The 25,433-nt window shown below is 44.5% G+C and overlaps 1 protein-coding gene across 1 annotated transcript in view; it reads left to right on the top strand.

Moving 5' to 3' along the window:
• Positions 1-25,433, top strand: part of syk (spleen tyrosine kinase) — a 59,121-nt gene continuing 33,688 nt past the window's right edge. The window contains exon 1 of the mRNA XM_062553920.1: positions 1-326. The gene's annotated coding sequence lies outside the window, so the exon portion shown is untranslated. The remainder of the gene's footprint in view (positions 327-25,433) is intronic.

The following is a 25,433-nucleotide window of genomic DNA, read 5'->3' as shown; positions in this document are numbered from 1 at the left end:
CTCCAAGATGGGGGACAATGTCGCTCCGTTCCCAGCTTTACTGGGTGACTGAGATAGCGCGCCTGATGGTAACGCTCTACAAAGCAGCGAGATCCTCCGCATGAACGAACCCCCCACGTCCAATTATAGCCTTGCTCCAGAGCCCCAGAGACCTTAAAAAGAGAGAGAGAGAGAGAGAAAAAAAAGAGAAATTAAACGCCAAGCTGAGCGGGACACACGGCACTGCCATGGCAGGGGAGACCTCGGCTGGGAGTGTGGCAGCGGGCGACAGGAGGGGAAGGACGTATAGGCCAGAAATGACCCGTGCTTGACCGGGGACGACTCAGGTAGGTCTCTCGTCATTCACTCCACAGGCTCTCTCTCTGTCTCCCTCTTTCTTTCTCTCTCTCTTTCTCTGTCTCTCTCTCTCTCTCTAACTGGCATTTCCGACAGTATTAAAACCCACTCACTCCAGTGGGGCTAAAGGTTGCATCGCGGCAGAGATTAAATGGCCTTGTCAGGGAAGATAGGCTGCTGACATCGAAGCAGTGGGAGATCTGATGGCTGTCAGCCCCCCCACCTCCCCCACCCCCCTTCGTCCACACAAATAGGTCAAACCGTTCCATCGAAACTGTGCACCTGGCTAGTTTTAAAACACTATGTGCGTCTGCAGTCTGTGCTAGATAGCAATTTATATGGAGATGTGACGGCGGATGTGTCCTTGCAAGTAGGTTAGGAGAGCTGGCGCGTTTCCAGGCGTGCTGTCTGGGGTGGGAGATGTTTCAGCGGTGGTGGTGGTGGAGGTGGAGGTGGGGGCGGTGGAGGTGGGGGGGTTGGAGCTGCTGGGTGTAGCGCAGGGTGGTGCAGGTGCAGCTCTCTCTGGCCTGCGGCGTGGCACCGCTGTGCGCTCCTCTCCCGCTCCCAGGGTGGAGGAGCGGAACGCTACGCCTCCCTCCCTCACTCCCTCCCATCCGACATTTGTTCACGCTGGGCTGTGAAAGAGTCAGTCAGCCATCCAGTCAGTCACCTCCCGCAGAGCAGCACTCTCTCTCTCTCTGTCTCTCTCTCTCTCGCTCGCTATCTATCTCTTTCTCTGTGTCTGTCAGTCACTCTCCTCGCTCTCTCTCTCTCAATCACCTCCCATCTCTCTCTCAATCTTTATCATCCTCTGAGTCTTTCATTCTCTGTCTGCCTTTCCTTGTCTCTGTCTTTGTGGCGCTGTTGGACAAGCACTCTTTCCTTCTCTCTCTCTCTCTCTCTTTCTTTCACTCTCCCTATCTTGTCCTTGTCAGTCTCTCCTAACTACTATTTTGTCTTTCTTTCCACAACCTCTTCCTCCAGGTTTGTCATTCATTCTCCTCTTCCCACCACCTCTCTAGGAGGTCTGCCAGTAGGAGGGCATTATCAGTCTCTCGGTGGGATCCTGTGTCACTGGAGGGTGTGTGTGTGTGTGTGTGTGTGTGTATGAGTGTGTGTGTGTGCTGTCCGCAGATGTGATAGCGAACACCAGCGGGGGGGCTTCACTTCCTGTCTGTGTGGAGCCGCGCTTTCGCTTTCGCTGTGAAACTGGAGCTTGTGCTAACGTCAGCCACACAGCCGGCCAGCACAGGGCCTGTTTCATGCCCGCTCTTAGATAGCAGGAGGTTGAAACGCATAGGGATGCACATCTGTCGGCCACTTACAAAGATGCAAGGTCCACATGTAACCGTGTCCAGTTGTTTTGATCGCTAATCTGTTTGATATTTGAAAGCTCTTTGTCAGATATATGCATAGTCATGCAGACTGATGCATAGTCAATCGTTGTATCAGCATGCTTCGATACACTTGTTTGTGTATGAACTGTGGAGATAGCAATGGAGAGCTGTTTACCAGGAACTGATCAAATGAATGGTTTTCTGAATAAGACTAAGGTTACCATTTTAGTTCCACTTGGCTGTGGCTGAGATAGAGTAAGTGGGTTACAGCCAACCACCAACTGTTTGTCAACATGGGGATTTCCAGTGTAGCGACACTGTTGTCACAGATAGTCTGATATACTGACTGGTTGTAAACAGGTCAAAATCGGTTTCACTGACCAACACACAAGACATTTGGTCCTTTGCTGAGATAGAATGTGTAGATCATTCACATAGGTTACAGCAACATGTACTTAGATATGAAATAAGAAGACTAAAATGCGCACAGAATTGTTGCATTCCTCTCTATCTCTCATTCCTCTTAGATCTCGAAAAATAAATCTGTTTAGTTCTGTTTCGAATGTGAAGAGTATCAGAGTTATTCACTTGTGTTGTTGGGTATACACAAACCCAAGGGTGGGCAATCTATTAACCGGAGCCACAGAGCGTTGAAGATTTAGCCGCTGTCCTGAGTTTCATTACCAGACTAATTAAATAAATTGATCGATGGAGATTAGACTTTCAGAATCTGCTTTTAAGGTCTATTATTTGTTACTTCATTAGCACCTCATAGAAAGGTAGTTTCACAAACCTGCTATCAAAGACACTTGTTTGGCATTTATGAAAATGCATATTAATGCTGAACAACATACAGTCACTGATGCAGTGGTAGATGTGAAACGATTTAAGAGTAATCTCTACTATTCTGGCTAAAGTTTGATATTAACAGTGCAACAGCCAATTACATTTAAAAAAAAAACTATATTGGATTTGAACGGACTGTACACTAAAGCATGAAGTCCTTCGCACGCACATGACCGACAACAGTAGAGCAGGCTTTGTTTGAAGTCTCTTAACATCTTGCTGGAACCATGTGTGTTTGTAATATGTGGAAAATATTAGTCAGTCAACAAGCAGAACAGCACGCGTGTGGAGCTGACAGCACGAAACAGCAGTGGCCCCCTTGGCAGCCATCCGCCAATGGATCATTTGGAGGGCCGTCAGCTTTTCACGCCATTGACATTCTGGGTGCAGCAGACCATGAACTCTCCTGTGAGTAAGGCAACTGTGACAGCTCACCATATAACACGGACACGGGCTAACAGAGACCCTCACAGACATGCACAGAGGGGAAAGCTGCATCACTCTAAAGAATACGATTAAATAGTGCAGAAAGAAGCACATACAAGAAACACATATGTGTACATACTAGCTTGCACACATGCTCATACCGTCATAGATCGGTCTCTCTCTCTCATACACACACACACACACACACACACTCTCTCTCTCTCATACAGTATAAAATAGATACAACTGATAGAGGGGAAACCACACTGATTCTACAATTGAATCTACAACATTGTATTTATATTTCATATTTTATATTTCTCCGTGATTATCCCGGTGAAGAAAATATCTTCATGACTGTCACGGTTGGAGGGTGTGTCAGAAACTAAACATCTTTGAAAGACAAGAGAAAGGACAAAAATTAATGGGCCATGTCTTTATCTAGACAGAAAAATAGCACACAAGTTGAGCTATAAAAGGGAGCGAATAATTGTCCTAATTTTTTGGATTCTTCCCATTTTGGAGTAGTAATACGATTTTGTGTAATTAATTGCCTATTAATGTTATTATTAGCATGGGCGTCAACCAGCGAATGAATAGAAAATTGCAACGGGGAGCGACAATTCAGAGCTGATTAATCTCACTGGCAAGAGACATCCGGAAAGCAAGACATTATATACATAGCCAGCGACTCCGCTTGAAACCACACCACTGCATGCACAGGAAATTCACCAATAACCTCAGGTCAAATATACAGTATGCCGTCTCCATCGAGGCTGAAAATATACGGTGTCTGATATTGATTGCGTGTGAGGAATATAAAGCGTGTAGGCTGGAGTGCTCTGTGGAGGTAGCAGAACAAGGAGACCAGGCCAGAATCTGACTGGAATACGACGGTCATCAGTTTCCTGCCGTCAAGGACCGAGGCTGATAGTTATTGCACTTAATATGTTCCCATCACGGCGTGCTATATGGACCATAACTGCCAGATGAAAAATGCTGTTGTCATCAATATCGGGTTATTACTGTAATGACTTTGGAAGGGGGGAGAAGCTAAGAAGACTCGTTTTTTTCCCTCTCTTCCTCCCTCCTTCTTCTTCTTCTTCCTCCTCTTCTTCCCTCAGCCGTCTAAAATAAATTTCTCTCTCTGTAAGCATTTTCTCACTAGGAGCACCAGAGGAATGGACTGTGGCTTTAAAAACGTCCATGTGAATCAACAGTAGTCGATGAGGATGTTGCCTGCCTGCACTAACCCCACCGGGGCTGCTGGACCCGGCCAAACGGGAGCCCCAGTCATGAGGATGTTGTGCATTCACTTAAAAAGGGGATGGCAGACACAGTCCTGCTTGCCTTTGGGATCTACATTAGACTGTTATGTAATTGACAAGAAATGGAGAGTTTGGGAACATCAAATAGAGACGGAGTCTAGAGAGTGGTGGTGGAAGGTGGGGGTGGGGGTGGTGGTGTTGTGGGGGGGATTATGGGTAGCAGCCTGCAGTAAATGTTCACTGCCATGTTGCAGTCTGAAATCACAGCTGCACAACATGATCGGGTTGTCATCATGTTTTTACAGAATCGAGAGTGTACTCCCTCACGGAGGAAAAATGTAACAGGCGGTAACAGGATTTTTTGGAGTGACCAAACCCAAATTCATTCAAGCCATCCGCCTTCCCTCCTTGCTTGACCCCCGCATTGCATAACGGAGATAAAACGTCATTCGTGGGGCGAGAGGCGGATGAGCGTGAACCCTTTAGTCCCCGCTCACCTCCCATCTCAGGTTAATGTCGCAAATGAGAGATTAAAAGGCAGCCAAGGGCAGCGGCGACTGAACTAGAACCATGAATCATCCGCACGAACATTAATGCTAAAAATGAATGGCCGGGACGACATCTAAGCCCCATCATGAGGTTAACCGGGGCGATCCGCCTTGGCCCCCCCGTGGATGTGGAACACGACGACAATGAACCCTCACACTAGACAGAAACAGAGAGAGGGAGAGAGAGAGAGGGAGAAAGGAGAGAGAGAGAGAAAGAGAGAGGGAGGGAGAAAGAGAGAGGGAGGCTCTTCCACACAGTGGTCATTGAGCCATCAGGGCTATTAATAACACCTACCCCCCCCCTCCCCCTGCTTGGCTGCTGTGTTCTGCTCTTTGTGCCGCTGCACTTCAGCCCTTGCTGCCCCCCGGGTCTCTCGTCCGTCCGAGACGGGAACTCACCCGCCACTCCAGCGCCGGTATTTCACTTGTCGCTGTGGATGGTGCTCGCAAAACAGCCGCAGCGGCCGCGGCTGGTCCTCCCAGGGTGCCATTTTTGTCACGTTCACGCAATCCCCAGAGCCTCATCAAGCTGTCCACGGCCCACCCGATTTATGGATGCAACCCACCCCCCCTCTCCCCAACGCAGCATCTCAACTTCCCTGAGCTTAATTAAATCAAAGGTAATGGCCCCTGTTGAACTGGGCACCGGCCCAAGAAGTAAAGAAGCTCTTTCCATTCAACTGCTCTCCCCTCTTCCTCCAGGGCTGCCACAAAACTAATGAATAAAGCCATCTCTGAGTCCAAATTAAGAGTTCGTAGTTTGTATGCGGAGGTCGTCTTGACAGGCAAAGAATATATTTGAAAGAATAGGATAGCATACAGAAAATGTACTTGAAAGAATAGAATGAACAATTAGTGATGAATAAAATAATTGATTACTTTTAGCCTGTATTATATACAGTACAAAACATTTTTTTGTGTTCCTTCAAAACACCCAACTATTCTTAAAAACCGTCCAGCTTTTTAAAATTAGAATGCTGCTTGTCCAGCTTGTATCAAGGCTAAAATAAATTACTGTCCCAAGGGGAGATACTTGAATTTGCTATATGTTGTTTACTGAAGCCTAAAGACAACCCATGACATTGAACTGAGGGGAGGAAGTGGAAAAAAATGTGCAAACATTTCTTGTGTGAATAACTAATGGCTGGTCAAATACAAAAAGCCTCGATCAGGGCATTAATTGCAGAGTGGTTTCATGTTACATAAAACATTTTTTTTCCCGCTTGTGGCATGATGTCAACAAGCAAGTGGAAGCAAGTAAAAGCAAAGTGCTCCACCACCGCATCCCTATCACACACACACACACACACACACACACACACACACACACACACACACACACACACACACACACACACACACACACACACACACACACACACACACACACACACACACACACACACACACACACACACACACACACACACACACACACACACACACACACATCCATCCAATCATTTTTTCCACCATCCGGTGTGGGCAGAGCAGTTGGGACCAGTTCCAGCGTCTGTTCTCCAGATAAAAGATGGCTATTTGTGTGCTCAGTCTGTGAGCCTCAGTGAAAGGAGGCCAGCTTGGCATCCTTCGCTACAAAACACCAAGCAAGAGGGAAACAAAAATGGCCACCGCGTCACTGTCAGATGGCCCTGGGCTCATTGCAGGGTGCCAGGTCTCGCTGACTCAAGAGGTCAGTGATTGTTGTCATGGGGCAGTCACTGGCATTCATTTGTGATGTTTTAATGAGAGATGCATCTTTGCACAGCGCTGATGCCATCACTATCCTTTTGCCATTGTGTCACCCACCCACACAGATACACACACACACACACACACACACACACACACACACACACACACACACACACTCATTTGTTTGCTGTGACGCGTTGGGTTGCTCAGTGTGCGTGCGGTCATGTGCGTTGCGTGAGACAAGGTTTCGCCTGCTCTCCCCCATGGCCTTATCTGCGTCATCTGGATTGTTTTGCTCCGAGTGTTTCTTTCTTTCCCCCCTTTTCTCTCCCCACGTTCGGTCTTTTAAACAGCCATGAGCTTACTCCCTGCTGTTTGCTCTCTGGCTCACAGAGAGAGCTAGGGCGTCATTGGTGGTATGCCATTTGTGTAACACACGTGCGTCAGGCTAAACGGGATAAATGTATTCATAGAGCCAAAATATATAATATTCATAACAAAAAAGGTTGACATAAGGTGCAGCATAGCAACACAGAACCAATTAGTTATTGAAGATTAAGTGATTAATTAGTGAATGTCAGAGCTACAAGTCGTTGACCACAGTCATCACCTTTCAAAACCATATGCTCTTTTCTTGAGCTCCAATTATTTGCTGTTAAGTCTCAAGCTGTCCTTTCATTCACAGGAAAAATCCCGACCGTCATCTGTATTTCTGCGACGGACTGTGGATTTGTCAGGCTGTTAAGTGCTGTGTTCTAAAATAAAGTCCTCTGAATTTACACATCGCTCGACACCCTCGAGTAGGGAGTCGGCTCGCTAACCGAACTTCATTTGCACCTCTGAGGGGGAAGGCTTTATAAAGACGATCTCTAAATTGGCCTCGCTGCGAGACAGGGCGTTGAGGTGTTCTCGTGAGGAGGCTGCTGTGTGCTATTATTGCCTTCGTCGCCTTAACCCCTACAAGAGTCAAAGCCATTTGTCGAGGGCAACTCAGCGGAGTCGCGTCGACTAAACATTATTTACATGTGAGATTGGCGAGGCTGGCTGTCACAAGCACACATTGCTTTCTGGCACAGGAGGATTAGTGCAAATGGCAGATGTTTGGACTGCGCTTCTGGCTTTGCTGCCAGAGTTTGTAATAATCAGCCAGTTGACACTCGCATAACCCTCTCAGGGATGCATTTTGATAACATGCCAGCTCCACAAGGGCAGAATTCCTTTGGCTGGGGATGTAATTCACCGTTGGCATTTATTAGGCCAAGCGGGAAATGGCCTTATACCGCATACAGCACCGACAGCCCAAATCGGATTTTTGTCTAACACCTTTGGTTATGTGGCCCATGAAAGGGTGATACACTTGCCACATACAGCTAACCGCTTCTAACAGTCCTTAATTAGTCTCCGAGAAATAAACTCCATTCATAATCGAAGATGATTAGACTAGAACAAGAGCATTTAAAGCGGTTGATATACGCTTGTAAATCATAGTTTGCAGGTCCGAGCACTCAGCAGTTTTGGTACAGTGACGGCAGTCCTGTGGCTATGATGGGTGTGTTGATGGTGATGGATGAGCAGTTGCAGTGGGGAAGTGTGAAGGTCAGACTGCTGACCCCATGACTGGAGTGGACCCTCGGGCAGGGGAGCAATGCGTAAGCAGCTACTGTAGATGGAGTTGCGCAATGCAGTGCAGTCGATCAATACTGTCGCCCAGGAGGAGGTCCTGTGATCTTTCTTGACATTGTTGCATTGACCCATACTTTCAGCAGATGCTCCCATCTAGATCAACTTGTGGTTGCGGTAAGGGTTCATTTACTGTAAACAATATGTGGATATGAGGTCTTGACTATGGGGTCCGGTAACACCTCATGATTGAGCTACAGTAACACTACATGAAAAAGCAGTGGAAGCACTTATTTGTGCCGACACGTGAACACTGTTGAAAATGTTTGGCTCTAAAATATATTAGAATGTGTATACAATGAATGCATAAGAGTTAAAGCTGAACTGAAGTGATTATCAGCAGATTTCCTGACAAGGTAACACCATTGGTGAGTCACCGGTGGTGATAAGCTTGCTGGAATAACAAGCACGCCTGTCAAGTGGACCCACAATAAATGGTGGCAGTCCATTTAAAGACATGTTGCCAAATGTGTGAAATCCCTGTCCTCATCAGATAAGCTGCAGTGAAAAACCATCCGTCGAGTTTCACCAGCCTAACAGTGGCAGTCGGAGTGAGAAAATATCCATTCAAGATAACGAGCTGTCCACACACAGTCTGTGTGTGTATGTGTGTGTGTCTCTGTGTGTGTGTGTGTGTGTGTGGGTTTGTGAGGGTGTGCCTATACTGTCTCCACACCCCAGTTGTCAGCAGCACACTGCGTTGTAAGCAGTAAATACCAGTCGCCAGCACTTGTCACACACCTCCACACACGCACACACACACACACACACACACACACACACACACACCTACACCACTGTGGTCCGCCACGTCGGCCACCATGGATGAACGTGTCGTCTACGTAATGAGAAGTGATGATGCTGCAGTGTCCGTGGCAGATCGGAGAGCATCTGTCCGTGTCGCCAGGGCCCAGTCCCTCTGCTAAGTGGCCCCTCTCGACCACCAGACTGGCCGGGGTCAAGCGTTACGCACCCCCCCCCCCCCCACCACCCTAACACTCCCACCCCACCCCGCCGCCTGTGTGGAGAGGGAGCACGAAGCTAACTGGTTAGATAAAACCTGTTCAAGCACTTCAGCTCAGGCAGTGGGGAAGAGGAAAACAGCAGCGTGCCGCTATGATGACTAATCTCAGAGGCGACGCAGGGCGTCTGTGTGGACACAGGGACCCCTCCGGAATAAAGAGGGAGAAGATGTGGCATAAATATGATGAATTTATAATGAGTTCTCGGGAACTCGGTGATTGCCGCAGAGATTGCTTGGACGAGGGAATTGGATCACAAGACTAGGTGCCTGGATAGGTGGGGGAATACGTTTAAAAGCTGATTGCAAATAAGAGAGAGAGATAGGGTGAGAGAAGATGAGGAGGTGGTTATGATCATTTTTCAGGGGATTTTGCATTTTTCGCATTCAAATACTGATATGCAGAATTATAGTGGCACTGCAGATCACTGCGTTACAGCTGCTATGCCCACTCTATCGCTATAAAGCTCAGAAAATAACTAAGCCAGGAAACAGGGCTTCCAGCAATTTTCGACATGAAATGTGGGCACATGCTGTGGGGAGTATGTGATTTCATTCGAGAATGGACCATTATGTGAAACATGGATTTTTAGACACTGTATTTCATATAGCAGGGGGCATTTAAACTCCCTTTTACATTTCCGGCCTTTGATAGAAAAGTATTTTTTTTTCTCGGGCAACTTCTGATAAATGTGTTCATGTAGCCCTACTGCACCATGGCCTTCCAACACTTATTTGCAGCTTGCTCACATTACTAGAATTGAAACCATCAATTGCTCAGTTGCTTGAAAGACCTCGGCGTACCCTTTTGTGTCGGCCATAAATCCAGAGATTACATAACCCCCGCAAAGACGGCGGCTGAACTGAGGGTTTTCTCCCCCCTCGTATAACGAAATGTTAAGCGTCGCCACATTTCGGTTCTCATTATTTCGAGTGTAAAAACAAAATCAGCGGAGTCATTAAGCCATTAGTGCAGGCGTCGAAAAGAACAACCCTGCAGCTGTGGCCCTAAACGAGTTCTGCCTTCACGGCCATCTTGCAGTGCCGAGCCATCCATTATATATGAGAGATGGAAATGAAAATCTGAGATATGAGAGTAGAGCGTAATGGCAAATACTGTTGGTAGTAAAAAAAAAGTAATGCATTTTTGGTGTTAAAGAGTTCACAGAAAATGAACCATACTCAGTTGCGATATTCGACACAGCAATTGTTTTTTTCCCTTATAGTGGATAGAGAAAACAACACATGTTTACATTTTCCTCACATTATCTGTCATTAGTAGCCTATTTCATTATGAATACACAATGATAATAATAGGATTCTTTGGTCTAAACAAACATTTGATTTAGATATACTTTGCTGAAACACAGCCATGTTGCTGTCACATGTAGTAACTTGAATTGAACTTCTCAGGTCCAAGTCCTGATTGGTTTGGAGTTGTATGATTGGTTCTTTTCACTGCCCTTCAACCCACCGAAACACTGTCCTTTGTGCTGTTAACTGAGTCATTGTGCTCCAGGCTTTAAGAAGACTTCCCTGCACGTCTGTGATAAACGCGTCACTCTGTCTTTTTTTTTTTTTAACTGTTCACCGGATTGGCACAAACCGCAATTTCTTGCACACTGAACACTGATGAACCAATGTTTTCACTTAGCCCTCAAACTGATGCAGTATCACCTTAGGCTGTTTCTAAAACAAATGCAGATTATTTTTAAAATGTTGGTGGTTGTGATGGGGGCCGTAGTCATTCTGGTGTAGTGGTGTGTGAAGCGATAACAGGCTAATGACACCTGAAAGCCTTCCCTTGCCCTTGCCTGACCTGAGCCTGCAGCCTTGCGGCTTTCAATGAGGAGGGTAGTGCGGCATCCAGGCATCTGTCTCAGCCAGCAGACTGCGTTTCCCCAATGGCCCCATTCAGAGAACAGTTATACTGCAGTACATCCTGTTCCAAGACGAAGGAGGAAAGGCAGGAGAGAGAGAGAAAGGCAGAGAGAGAGGGAGAGAGACAGAGGCAAAGAGAAAGGGGGAGAGAGACAGAGAGAGACACACAGAGAGAGAGGCTGAGAGAGAGAGAGAGAGAGAAAGAGAGAGAGATCAATTTCTGCTGAAATGGTGCAATGCAATGTTGTCCGGTCAGGTCAAAAGGACTCCTACAACAAACTTGCAGGGGTGGTTTACTTAAAGATTAGTATCATACTACCACGTAACGTTCTGTAGAACAGTGGCTTAAAACGACTGCCAGCTCTCTTCCTCCCTCCCTCCCGTCCTCCCAGAGATGCCATCGCTGTGAAATAATGAGGAGACTGTTGAGAGCAGATTGATTACCTGTCGCATGTGTGTCTGCGTTTTCAACAGTGCTAAGTAATGATTTGTGTTGATGTGCAGAAAAGCACACCATGCATTACAGCAGAAAGCTCTTGCGATATTGGATGATGCACTGTATGTAGACACACACACACACATGTGCGCACACAAACACACTTGTTTGACAAATGAGGAAATAAAGACACATGCATATTTGAACATGCTTAATCATGAACACACACACACTCATGCACACACACACACACACACACACACACACACAAAGACAAGCATGGGTCCATTTACACACAAACTAACACTAACACACACACACACATGCACATTGCACACACATTAACACTCATTCACTCAGACCAACACACACACACACACACACATACACACACACTAACAGTCACTCACTCACACAAATACACACACACGCACACACACACACAAATGCACCAGCCCTCACACCTGACTGCAGCCATATGGCATGTCTCCAAAGCGAGCGTCCGGTGCCATCTGTGCTCGGCCCGCTGGCGAACAATTCATGCTGTTGAATCAGACCTCTAAATGATGCCACCCTTTCAAAGAATTTTCCGCTAAATGTTTCCAGTGTTCATCAAAAGCTTCCCTTTCCATCCTCTCCACCCTTCACTGTAAGGATGCATTGTTTTGCAGCTGGACGAACAGACACCGTGTAGTAAAAAGCAGCATACCCAAAATATGAAGTATAGCAAAGCGCAATGTGAAGCAGTGTATATACTTCATACAGACTCCATTCAAGTGAGCGAGGGAGCTTGAGCCGTGTATGAACTGCGGTGCCTTCATATCACTGTGATGTGATGGCTGAGGCAATCCCATCATATTCAGTTTTCACTGAAACGAACATCAGGTCATTCCCCTCGTTGCTTCTGGGTTCGTCTAACCACACCATGCTGAGTTGAGTTGATTCTCCATGCCCAGAGATGAATTCTGTTTCAGTATGTTGTTGTTATGTGATTGATTCTCCCTCTCCCCCTTTATGTGTCAAATGATGTGAGGTGAACACCTGTGCATTACATGGAAAAGCATTGCAGTCTTTTCTGTGTCTGCTTATGTTTGGGGCACTTGATGGAGATTAAATAATAAGTATAACAATTTGATGAAGATTAAGTATAAAAAAGACTATTACAGTTTTTGTTCAATTGCTAACACGCTAAAATGAAATGCATGGCACAATTATTAAAACTGACACAGAGGAAAACCTTGCAAGTCTCCAAAAGTCTAAACAGATTTTCTGCTTTACACACATTTTGCAATTCAAAATGGTACTATACTGTACTACAGGCCTACTCTACTCTTCTCTATACTATACCAGACTTAACCACTATACTCCACTAAATATGCTTTATTTGGGTAATTGGGGTGTCAGCTGAATAGCCCAGAGCCCAAAGCCCCCCCCCCCCCCCCCCCCCCCCCCCCCCACAGACTGGCAACGGACACCCTTATTCCTCTAGCTGTTGATCTGTGTGAACAGCTTGTCTGTGTACACCAGCATTTGTTTATCTTTCAAGATGGTTGCTGTGTTTGCTATTGGTGTTACTTCTCTGCATTCCAAAAAAGAGACGCCCTTGAGATTTTTTTTGCTTTTCCTCTCATGTAATTGATTGTCAGTGCTTACATCAATGATCCAAATTTATCTTCCCTGGGTGCTGAAGGTCACCTCATGGTTAACTCACAACTCCGCGCCGGGAACAAAATGTGTTCTGCATCACTTACTCCCTGCCGAGAAACAACCGACGTTCATACGCTTGGAAGCGTTCTGCCGTGCAGCCAATTAAATCCGACTTTACAGAAGACGATGCCTCAGTGCTCAAGCTGGCAAGATGACTGGGGTGCTCTCAAGGCAGCTGTGGTGGTTCTAGAAAGAATTTAATGGGGTGGCAAGGTTGGGACACAGACTCAGAGAAGACATCATATAATGTACTGTAGTTTAAAGTAGTGCCACATTTTAAAGCCCTAGAATACTAAATTCATCTTTATTCATCAAAATTCAAAATAAGCAACTTGACATAAAATAACAAATGTCTTTGTAGAACATCTGAGGCACATAACTTTGTTGATTCAATAAAGCAAGACAATATTTCAAGTAAAGCAGTAGCCTATTTGAATTAAGTCAGCCTATTAGAATGAAGTTTGTTACACCATATGTGAAATGGATAGAACAACTTTATAACAAGTGACACATATTGCATCGCCATACATGTACCTCCAAACTTGCATTGATAAATGGAAAAACATGTACAATACGACAGACCTGTCACTGATTTACCAGTGAGCATCGCAAACCTCACCTGTGCACAGATGTAATATTGCACAGTATGTATGAAATTGAATATAGTCTGAATAATTTGGTCATCAATGCAAGGTAAAATGTTTGAGTGGGCTGAGAAAACAATTCTACTTTAGACGTTTCTAACAAACCCAACTATCATCTCTCTGGTGGGGTGGCTCTTGGCTGGACCAGTTGGATTCTGGGGGGTTCCCTGCCCCCCCCTCACCCCTTCTGGCTACGCCCCTGCAAGGCAGCCATCCAGCCTTTCACGGCGATACATGCGTCATGGTTTTGTTTTCTCACACATACCAGACACCTATTTCTAAAAAAGGCAGAGTGTTGGTCATAAACAGACCAGCCACTCCTCCACCATCTCACTTCAGAGAATGGATCATGTAGACTAAACTGTATCTATACAGTTATAAAGAGCAAAGGAAAACTCTACCTGAACTTAAAGTCAATGGAATCTTGACTCAAGATAATGATAAGATAGCAAGCACATTTAACGATTTCTTTATAAATTCAGTCAGGGATTTGACTCAAGGTATCCTAACTGAAACTATACCACCTATCTCCATTGATGAAAACAAACCTATTTTTAAAATAAAGGAAGTATCTGAATCAGAGGTTATCAAAATTATAACCTCCTTGAAGAACTCAAAAGCAAAGGATTCATATGGTTGGGATACCACATTTTTAAAATCACTCAGAGACACACTTGCTTGCCCCATTGCTCATTTGATCAACCTGTCAATTAGGCAAAGCACTTTTCCAAGCTCATGGAAATCAGCTGTGGTATCTCCAATCTATAAGTCTGGTGATAAAACAATGGTGTCAAATTATAGACCCATTAGTATTCTATCAGTAATCTCCAAGGTAACAGAAAAATGGGTGGCAGAACAGTTGAAAAAACATCTAAAGTTGGGCCACACTCCTTTACACCCAATGCAATTTGGATTTCGCGCAAACCACTCTACAGAAACAGCTAACTGCTTCCTCCTTGAAAACATAAAATCAAAATTAGATGAGGGTGGTATAGTAGGTGCAGTGTTTCTGGACCTTAAGAAGGCTTTTGACACTGTGAACCACCAGACACTTTTATCAAAACTATCTTATTTTAATTTCTCAGCTGAGGCCATACAGTGGATGGAGTCCTATTTGACTAACAGGAAACAGAGTGTACATATAGGTAATTCTTATTCTTCATACCTTGACTGTAATATTGGTGTACCCCAGGGGTCAGTACTGGGCCCTATCTTGTTTAGTTTATACATTAACGACTTACCTTCAGTTTGTCCTTCTGTTAATATACAAATGTATGCCGATGATACAGTTCTTTATGTGCATTCCAAAAGCAAACAGCAGACTGCAGCTAAACTAACTGAAGCACTGGTACATGTTTCTGACTGGCTAAAAAGGTCATATCTACATCTTAACATTAATAAAACAGTGTGCATGTTCTTTTCTAAGAAATCTTCAAGTGCACCGCAGGCTGATGTTTATATTGAAGGAGAAAAGCTCATGGTTGTGACTGAATTTAAATACCTTGGCATTATTTTAGATTCTAATTTAACTTTTAAAAAGCATGTCAAAAAGGTGGCTAATACCATCAGATATAATCTGGCTAACTTTAGACACATAAGGCCATATTTAACAACAGAGGCAGCTAAACTTTTTATGCATGCCATGATCTTTTCTCACATATCATACTGTTTCACAAGCTGGTCTCAAGCAAACAGAACAACTCTTAAACCAATAGAAACCCTTTATAAGCAAACTTTAAAAACACTTGATCAAAAACCCATCAGTTATCACCATTGTCATATCATTACAAAATATAATTTATTTAATTTTGACAGTTTTTTACTTTACCAAGATGCCTGTCTTATTTACAAAATATTACATGGGCTTGCACCTCCTCCACTGGGTGAATTTGTACAGAAGAACAGCAGTGGCAGTGGCAGGGCAACTAGGGCAGCCACCAGGGGAGACTGTGTTGTTCAGTATAGACGTAGCAAGCTTAGCCAAACAGTCTTCTCAATACGGGCGTCACATTATTGGAATTGCCTTCCAATTGAAATTAGAGACAGTACCAGCTATTTATCATTTAAAACTACACTAAAGAGATGGGTTAAAAACAACCAAAACTGCACTCATTAATAGCTGGTTTATCTCATTCCAAGCACTATGCAATGTTTTGTATCTATTCTATCTTTCTATTCTATCTTTTTTTTCTCTCTCTCTTAATTTGCTCTCTATCTTTCCTGTATTCTTTTTATAATGTATTGTGATGATGTGTTGACCTGCCAAGGGACTACAGATGAAAACTAGCTCTTTTGCTAACTCTGGCACATTTACATTTTGAGTGTAAACAAAGAATGTTAATTGATGTGCATTGTCCCTTTTAAATAAACAAACAAATAAATAAATAAATAAATCTATTACTTTAAGGTTTTGTGGTGATTTGCAAGCAGAATGTATAGCTCACCACCACAATATACTACACTTCGGCCTATCTTTTGGAAATATAAAGTAGGCTATGTGATGTTATACTGTATGTTAGTAGGCTACGTACTGGGTTTGGCAGTTAAATAATAACGTTAAATGCATCCTGTAGTGAGTTTGCGGCCTCCACAGATTTGTGTTACTATGCAGGGGACAGTACCTATACTGCCAACCAAGCAAACAAGCTATACCATTCCCTCAAACAAGCGTTACTATGCACAACAACCTCTCTTGTGGTTACGGCCTTGAGCTATTCTCGAAACTCCCCTGACGCGCCAACCTCCCTTATTGTCATGACGTGCACTCTCTGTGCCACAAACTAACCACAATTAACCTTCCCCTATCTGCAAGAACTAATTTGAGAATAGTTTGGAGACATTCGGTTGATAAGTGCTTCGCTTGCCATAAATGTTGTGCAGGCAGGCCTGTCGGTGAAGTATAGGGAGTGGATCAGTTGATGATGATGGGGGAAGAGGAGGGAGAGAGGGTGGCTCTCTTGAGAGAAAGGATGTCATGACTCTTCCCTCTAATGGTTCGGTTTGATTGACTAATTGGCTGAGTCTATCCCGACCGTTTGTTTGAAATGTCACATTCATTCTCGGTGTTTGCTATGTGCCGAGGCTTTAATGTTAATCGCGACCGACACTCATTAGCCGTCGTTCTCCAGTCAGTGCCCCGAATGTTCTGAGAACACGCCACAGACCACAATCAATCAGTGATGAAAATGTGTGAAATGTCACCGTCAAGGTAGAACCCTAACGTCAACAAACTGTTCTCAAGGAAGCTTGTTGGCACATCTCATCAACTGATTCTTTACTTCTAGCCTGCACTAATTAGATACCAAGCATTCTTGAGCATGCCATGGGGGCAGTGGTTATTACCATTTTAGTCATTGCAACTGCATAACACATTGATGACTAACAAATTAGATTCATTAGCATATGACGTTAGCATGCTATTTTGCTGCACACGGACGCACAGCCTTTCAGTCCTTAACAACAACGACAGGCCTACAGATGTACACACTATTTACATAAACTCACGTGTGCTATTAAGCCGCCCTCAGCTGACTTGTGTGACGGTGTCAATGTTGAGCGTTTGTTGAATTTTGATTAGGCACGGGCAGCTCAGCTCCACGTGATGTGATCCCCTGTGCGGTGGATGACATGTGAGTGGCTTGTCAAGACAAACACTCGCCTTAACTCCCTGTGATGATGACAGAAGACAACCAATTCTCAGACAACCATCACCCAAAGGCACAATGTGTAGGTTCAGAATAACAAATATAGTATAGAACACAGTATTATACACATATATATAGCATACACACTGAGACAGGGATCAGTCTCGAGAGATCAAGCAAACCTCTGGAGCCACTGTTTGGGAGGGAGAGAGTGTGAGTGTCTCCCACTGTTCCCTCTGATGCTAATCCCAGCAGCGGGACGCTTGACATTTCGAGACCAGAGGGAATTTCGTTTTCAGGCTGTGCTTACCTCCAGGCTTTTTGGTTGTGCACAGCTGTCACCCATGGGGATATGCATGCTTAGCAGCCGTCTAGGTGTTTGGCGCTCTCTCTCTTTCTCCCTCTCTCTCTTTCTCTCTCTCTCTCTCAGACCTTTGAAGTGTGTGTAAAGACATAAATGTGTGGTATACTGTACCTTCTGACAGGAATGCCAGAAGCCAAAATAAAAATGCTGTATGTGTATGTAATCATAAACGTAGTCATTTTTTTTTGTCTCATATAACCGAGTTTTTGTGAGGCTCGTTAGTATCATAGAGGGAGCTAGATAAACCATGACTGTAGTACTTAAGCACAATAGCAGAGACACAACACGCTCGCACTTGCTTGTGAGGAATTGGTATCTGCTTGACAGATTCCTCCATCACTAATTAGCATGCTAGCACAGCTGCTCGACGCCTGGCTGCCGTGCCTCTCTCGTTAATTTAGCAAAACATCTGAAAAAAAAAAAGTCTTGCTGGGCTCTGGGCCTGGTACCGACTGACACGTTCCGTCACATTTCTCTCTCATCTTCCGCGGTTAGCGTACTTTAAAGCAGGTGGCCCCACTGCCGGCTTCTTTCCTCACCACTGACCATTTGAAAAGAGATGACGATGGCGACAGTAGATGAAAGAGGCGGGAAGGGAAGCAGGGGTCAACTATTTCATCGGCTCCGTTTCGTTGACGTTTCCTTTTTCCTTTGAGCGCCATTCTTCTCTCATGTCATCAAACAAGCGGAATAAGCGCTAATTACTGGCAAGTTGGCGGACGGAGGAGATAAACTTTAATGAGGTAAAAAAAATAAAACAATAATTGGGTTTCAATTATCGGGACTCAGCATGGTCTTGAGCGTCTGGTCCATCCAATTACGAAAACAATTATAATGCTTTCCATCCATTCACCGTGTCTGCAATATACTGTGAATCACAGCGGGGTCTTAGCGCAGGCCCCTAATATGGCTGCAAGGTTTCCAATTCTCTTGCTTTTGGGTGAAATGGGAGCATGACAAAGGCATCGGTATGGCATATGGAGCCTGGCTACAGTGCACCCCATGTTGATCACATCATAGTTTTCCCTGGATATACATTTATAAGATGAATGTGTGTCCGGTTACACAAGCCTATATTGCTCATGAAGTAGCATTTGAACTTAATGGTAACTGGATCGCAGTATACTCGCTATATCATTTTATAGCCTTCTGCGCTCAGAATAAGAAGAGGCTCTTTTGTATTCCGTTTCCATGCGACTTGTAGCCTACATTTCAGTGGCTTTTTACCCTGCTGTTGCCAAAGGCAGTAGCACTCCTTCTTAATTCTAAGGTAGCTGAGGTGCACTCATCCACATTCAGAAGTAGCTTTTGTGACGTGAGAACTAAAGGTTAAGGGAAAGTTGCTGAGGAAGTTTAGAGCTGAGATGTCAGCTTTTAGAGTGTGCAGGGACCCATACATCTCAGCAGAGGTCAGAGATAGCATATGGAGCATTCACCATGTGCTCAGCTGTGTGTGTTGGAAGCTGCTGTGTGTGTGTGAGAGAGAGAGCTGAACTGTAGTACAAAGACAAAAACGTTGGCAAGGTAAAAAATAAAACTGACAAAATAGTGATATATGGTGAAAATAGTGATTTATGGTGATAAAAACAATTATATACTGGGCATAGGCAGTGAAGGAAAATGCTACGACCATCTAAAAAGTTATAAACAAATGAAATCACATATAGGCCTTTTTCACTGACAGAGAACCGGCTCCGTTCCCGTTCGCGAACCAACATTTGAACCGTTCGTCGCGTTTTCACCAAACAAAAGCCGGTTTCGGAACGTGGCACCTTGGTTCGGAAGTTGAACCAAAAAATAGTTGTTTTTCCCTGCGAACCGGAGTGGGCGTGTCATTGCGTCTTTCAGAGGGAAGAAGGCTAAAAGCATGAGTTTTCCTTCCTGATCAACTGTTGCCATGAGTAAACAAAACGATTCAACTAGCATTACACTGCAGACGTTGACTAGCATTTTAAACAGCTAGTTTCTGCCGTTTTTATGGGACAACTGGTCATATCATTCTCCCGTTTATGCATCTCATTAACTTTTGATTTTGCATGCACCACCCATGTTGATGACACATCCTTGGTTCTGTTCAGAACTGGTGTAAATGCGGGCTGGTTCACTAGATAGCACCACGGTTCAAAGAATTCTGAATGGCACCAGTTCAACACCAGGTTCGTTCTCGGTGAAAAAACGCTTTTAAATGACCCAGCATGGGTTCTGCGTAATCAACTAAGCTTGGAACATAGTCCTGGTGAGGAGTCATACATGTCTCATGTGTCTCTGGTTGTTTATTTATTCACACACAGTGTGAGCTAGCTGCCTCCAGACTTTCACCTCTTTTCTTTGCCTTTTGTAGAAAGTTGGCTTTGAGAAGTGGCAGTGGCATATATAAACGAACACACACAGAGAGAGAGAGAGAGAGAGAGAAATGCACAAACACATACACATACACACACACACACACACACACACACACACACATACACATACACATACACACACACACACACACACACACACACACACACACACACACACACACACACACACACACACACACACACACACACACACACACACACACACACACACACACACACACACACACACACACATTCTCTCTCTTTCTCTCTCACACACACACATAACACACCATAGGCTTACACATACAGTACATAAGCTGCTTTCAGACACCTTCCTCCGCAGTATATATGTGGATCTTTGTCAAACGGAGGTCCAACCCTTCGGCTGATTCAGATATGACGCTGACATGAAGATATTATGTGTGAATGACACTGATGCACATGAGCAGGATCTCCATGTTCTAATCTTCATTCAGACATGAGCTCATTTACATAATAATCATCGGAAATACTAGGAGCGGAGGAGTGTAAGAGCCAACTAAGTTCGGAATTCCAAATGTCCGGTTATGTTGGTCGGATATATGGCCCAAGCGCTTGACATCCGCAAAACATACGGACCTACAGCTAGGTCTGAAAGCAGCTATATACTCAGGGAACACATGTGCACAAACACACATTTACACACAAACACACACACACTCATTGAATCACACACACACACACACACACACACACACACACACACACACACACACACACACAAACACACATACACACATACACACACAAATCCTTTGAATTCAAGCACACACACAAACACACACACACACACACTCATGCAGCCCCTTCCTGTCCTTCTTGTCCGTGAAGAGGAGGCGAACAAACATAACATAATGAGTCATGGTTGTGTCTCCAGCCCACAGCACACACACACACACACATGCACACGCACACACGCACGCACACACACACACAGCACATGGCTCGGCCTCCCAGCTCCCCCGGCGTCACCATGGCAACCAGCGCCCTCCGTGAGGAGCGCTGGGATGTATCATCATCATCATTGCACTCACTTGGGATGGTAGAAGAAAGAGCTGGAGAGAGGGATGGTTAGAAAGACTAAGTGGAAGAGATGGGATGGGGGGGGGGGGGGGGGCATACCATTGCACATAGAGCCTTAATTTATAACACCAGTATTTCCATTCCAACTGAAGTTAATGTAGTCTTACACAGAGTTAAATGTCTTCTTAAGCAGAGCAGGCCTATAATTTTTATTACATAATTTGAAAGGATGAATTACTTTTTCATGAACGAAGATCGATGAATAGGGAAGGAAATGTACATGACAAACAATATATCTAGAGAGCACAACAAGACAAAAAGGACCCGTATAAGTCCATTAAATAAAGTCATTTATTCATTTAATTTCATTCATTCATTCATTTTGCAGATGCTGTTATCCAAAGGCACTTACGAAATGAGAAAAAAAAAATCTTCTGAGGATAGCACACTCGAGTCGAGCCTTATCTACCTCTCTATTCACAGACTATAATAATACTTGAAAAGAGGAGCTGGATTCTGACAGCAGAGCGCTGTCACAAAGACAGAGCTCTCCAATCTGCCTCACTCCCTCCTTCAGAGCTAACTAGGCAGATAATTATACTCCTAAAAATATCCTCACCTTGATGTCTGATGAAAGGCATTGATTTTCTGAATCAACAGGAACCATTCTTCCTTCCCACCTTGACTTCTACCGAGGCAATTATATGTGTTTCGTGATGCTGTCGTGAGGTACAGTCTGCTATACTGTAACACACACTTAGGACCTACAGTACGCACACACACACACACACTTGCAAACACACACCCACACACTCATGCACAGGCATAGACACAAATTCTAACACACACACACACACACACACACACACACACACAAACAAACACACACACACACACACATACACACACACACACACGCACACACACACACACACACACAGTACGCACACGTAAAACACGCACAGCCAGGAGAGATAAAAATACCAGCTGCCGTCAATGTAACTGTGGAAATGGGGGAGTGATGGCGTCGCACGGCCACGCGGAGGTGGCGGGGCTCTGACAGGCCTTCATTGTTCCGCCCTGCGAGTGTTCTGTGCCCCAGAGAGGAGGACGTGGAGAACCGCGGGGACACATACAGTAGGGACAGGAAAGTACAGCGGCTATGGCGATGGCAATGTGTGTGTGTGTGTGTGTGTGTGTGTGTGTGTGTGTGTGTGTGTGTGTGTGTGTGTGTGTGTGTGTGTGTGTGTGTGTGTGTGTGTGTGTGTGTGTGTGTGGATGGGAGGTGGGGTGCATTGGGTCTATTTGCGCAGGTGCTCTTAGTCAAAGTCAACAGCAGTTTTTTTTCACTCTAGACAAAGTAGTCATGGGGAGTTGTTAGCCGTGAAGTAGGTTTGCTGTCCATAACTGAATTATGAAGATTTAATACCAGTCTAAGTCATTATAATGCTTTTATATCTTCGTGTTTGAAATGGAAAGAAGACATCACAACCATCAAGGAACATAATGTTCCGTGAATATTAGAAGAACGGTTATTATTTTTTTCCCCTATTTCTGTTTTGGAAGAGCTCCATTGAAGATCACACAGACACCACCAGATTTGAACTTTTATCTTCAAACTTTTATAAGTAAGTGGCTACACCACTCATAGGCTGCCTCACATCAGAAAATCAACTTCATTAGAAGACATCAAGGCAGTAATTAGAAGGTCACTCCCAGTGCAACAGCACAATCTAAGCCATGGAAAATCTCACCGATTCGCCACGACTCACTAATCACCCATGAGAGAAAGGACCAGTCAACACCCCAGCGATTTGTTAATAGAAGTCATACGTGACTCGTATTCTTAATTGTGCTCTGCAAGTAATCGGTTTCCGAGAAATTTGGTGTTATTTTGAGTGCAGCTGGAGGTCATTACATTACGTGGACAGCACAGAAGGATATACAGTATAATGGTTACGTCCATTGCTTTTGGCAGGAAATAAAACAGTAGTGGGCTACTACTGATGCAGTGACGTCTTATCGATCGAAGATTTAGCTGATTGGGGCTTGGATTGGTGCATTCCCTCATGCAGACTAATAAGGTCAAAGGGACAGGGACTGTTTCTCTATTCAATTACTTACAAAGCCATTTAGCAACTATTTAGGAACCATTTGGACAACTGAAAATGAAAGTATTTGATTCATTCGAGTGCCATCATGTTATTGATGTCACCTGGAACAGCAACTTGGCATTACAGTAATATAGTACCAGTTGTTGTAAGGCATTTCAGAACAAGTCAAACCACATACCATAAAACACATAAACAGTCATCTAACTCATTGTTGACACCGTGGAACACAAGTCATTTTATATATTTTTTGATTATTTAGGTTACATTGAAGGCTCATTGACAATGATGTGAAAGTTTTGTTGGATATGCATTAATTCTTAAAATGTTGTTGCGTATTCTGAAATGGAGTATTGCTATTACAGTAATTTTGAAATAGGAATGCTTGATGATGTCCTTGACTTTATGGAATTTGGCAGGTTGACTTGGCACGACAAGTATTCTTATTTACTGTCAGTACACTCCTCAAACTTTCTCACCTTTCCTGATGCCACCACATTACTCACCAAGCTTCAACTCAAAGGCTAGAAGGGGGAAAAGGTGGCGCTGACGGGAAAAGGCGTAACCTGTAGCAGTAAAGCTTAGCATACAGAATGCCAATAAGCCTTCTTTGTTTATGTGATGAAAGAGATGGTGAGACGATAAATGTTTAAAAAAAAAGATGAATGATGAATGAGAGGAGGAAATAGGCCTATACCTGACCTGAGAGAGGAAAAAAACAATCTGTGTAAACTCAGATTAGAGTCTCCATTCCCGCTTCTTTAAACTCTTCAGGGTTTTACGTGGGTATCATATCATTGTTTAGCCATTTAGACAGATCTTGACTCAAGCTCTGTGGCCCATCACAAGCTGATAACAGCAGACTACAAGCCATGGGTTTTTATTTCCAAAAGCTTTTTAAAAATTAGCCGTCTTGACTGGTGAGCACATTCACTAGCATCTGTTCAGAGGACCACTCCACTCCCTGTTCCCAAAGCACACATAAAAATAAATCCCTGCGGCTGACATGTGTTATTTTTTTTATTTTATTTCAGTTTTTTTTTTATCTCCCAATGTTACTCAACATTACAAAATATAGGATTAGGAGGGCGAGACAGGAGAAATCCCGTCAGAGGTAATGACAGGACGACGGTGGCTGCGTGGGGACGGAGAGGAAGCCCATCTGCCGTGCGGCGGCAGCCTCTCTGAGGGACGGCACGATTTGACTTCCTTTAATGTCTGTGTGCGTTTTTTTTGGTCTCCGCTGTCGGCTGAGTCACAGCCAGCTACGCTGACATTACACAATACATGCCCCCGACCTAACACCACCCGCCCACCACCACCACCACCACCACCACCAGCACCATCACCCTACACTTCCTCTCCTCACACCCCTCTCATTTCTGCCAGAGGCATGGCTGCCTCCGTCTCCATGGTAATTTTTAATCTCCATCTGGGGTTGGCTTCCCTGTGTTGCTTGTGCAGTCTGGACGTCGTCGCACATGATTGTGCAGCTCTGCTCGCTCTCTCTCTCTCTCTCTCTCTCTCTCTCTCTCTCTCTCTCTTTATATCTCCCTTTCACTGTAACCCTCTCCTCTTTTCCTACCTCCCCCCATCCTAACCCATCTCCTGTCTCTTTTCCTCCTTTCTCTCTCTCTCTCTCTCTCTCTCTCTCTCTCTTTCTCCATACACTGGGAAGAATGAGTTGTAAAATGGGCTTATCAGTAGCTTGCCTGCATGTGAGAAAGAGACAACAGCAGCTTTGTAGCTTCCTGAGGCAGTGAAGGATCTTAGACATACTTTGCTGTATGCTTGGATATACAATAATACTCTTGGATGAGTTAAGGCCCTGTTTTTTTTCTGTTTTGGTTTTGCGTTGAATATTTGATAGGTATTAGATGTGTCATGCATGCATAATTTATCTTGTTCGCATAGGTCTACACCGAACGGTCTGTGAGCAATATTTCTGGTCCGCGTACATGACACGCCGTGGAAGTATAATTACAGTCCATGTTTGTGTGTGTCGTTTCATGCCATTGACATTTCCGATGCTTTCCTTGGCAGCACCATTACCAAACAAGTCATTCTGCATTTCGCCAA

Source organism: Sardina pilchardus, chromosome 14 (genome assembly GCF_963854185.1).
Source record: "Sardina pilchardus chromosome 14, fSarPil1.1, whole genome shotgun sequence".
NCBI classification, from domain to species: domain Eukaryota; kingdom Metazoa; phylum Chordata; class Actinopteri; order Clupeiformes; family Clupeidae; genus Sardina; species Sardina pilchardus.
The sequence above is the reverse complement of the archived record's forward strand: the minus strand, read 5'-3'. Positions and strand labels throughout refer to the sequence as shown.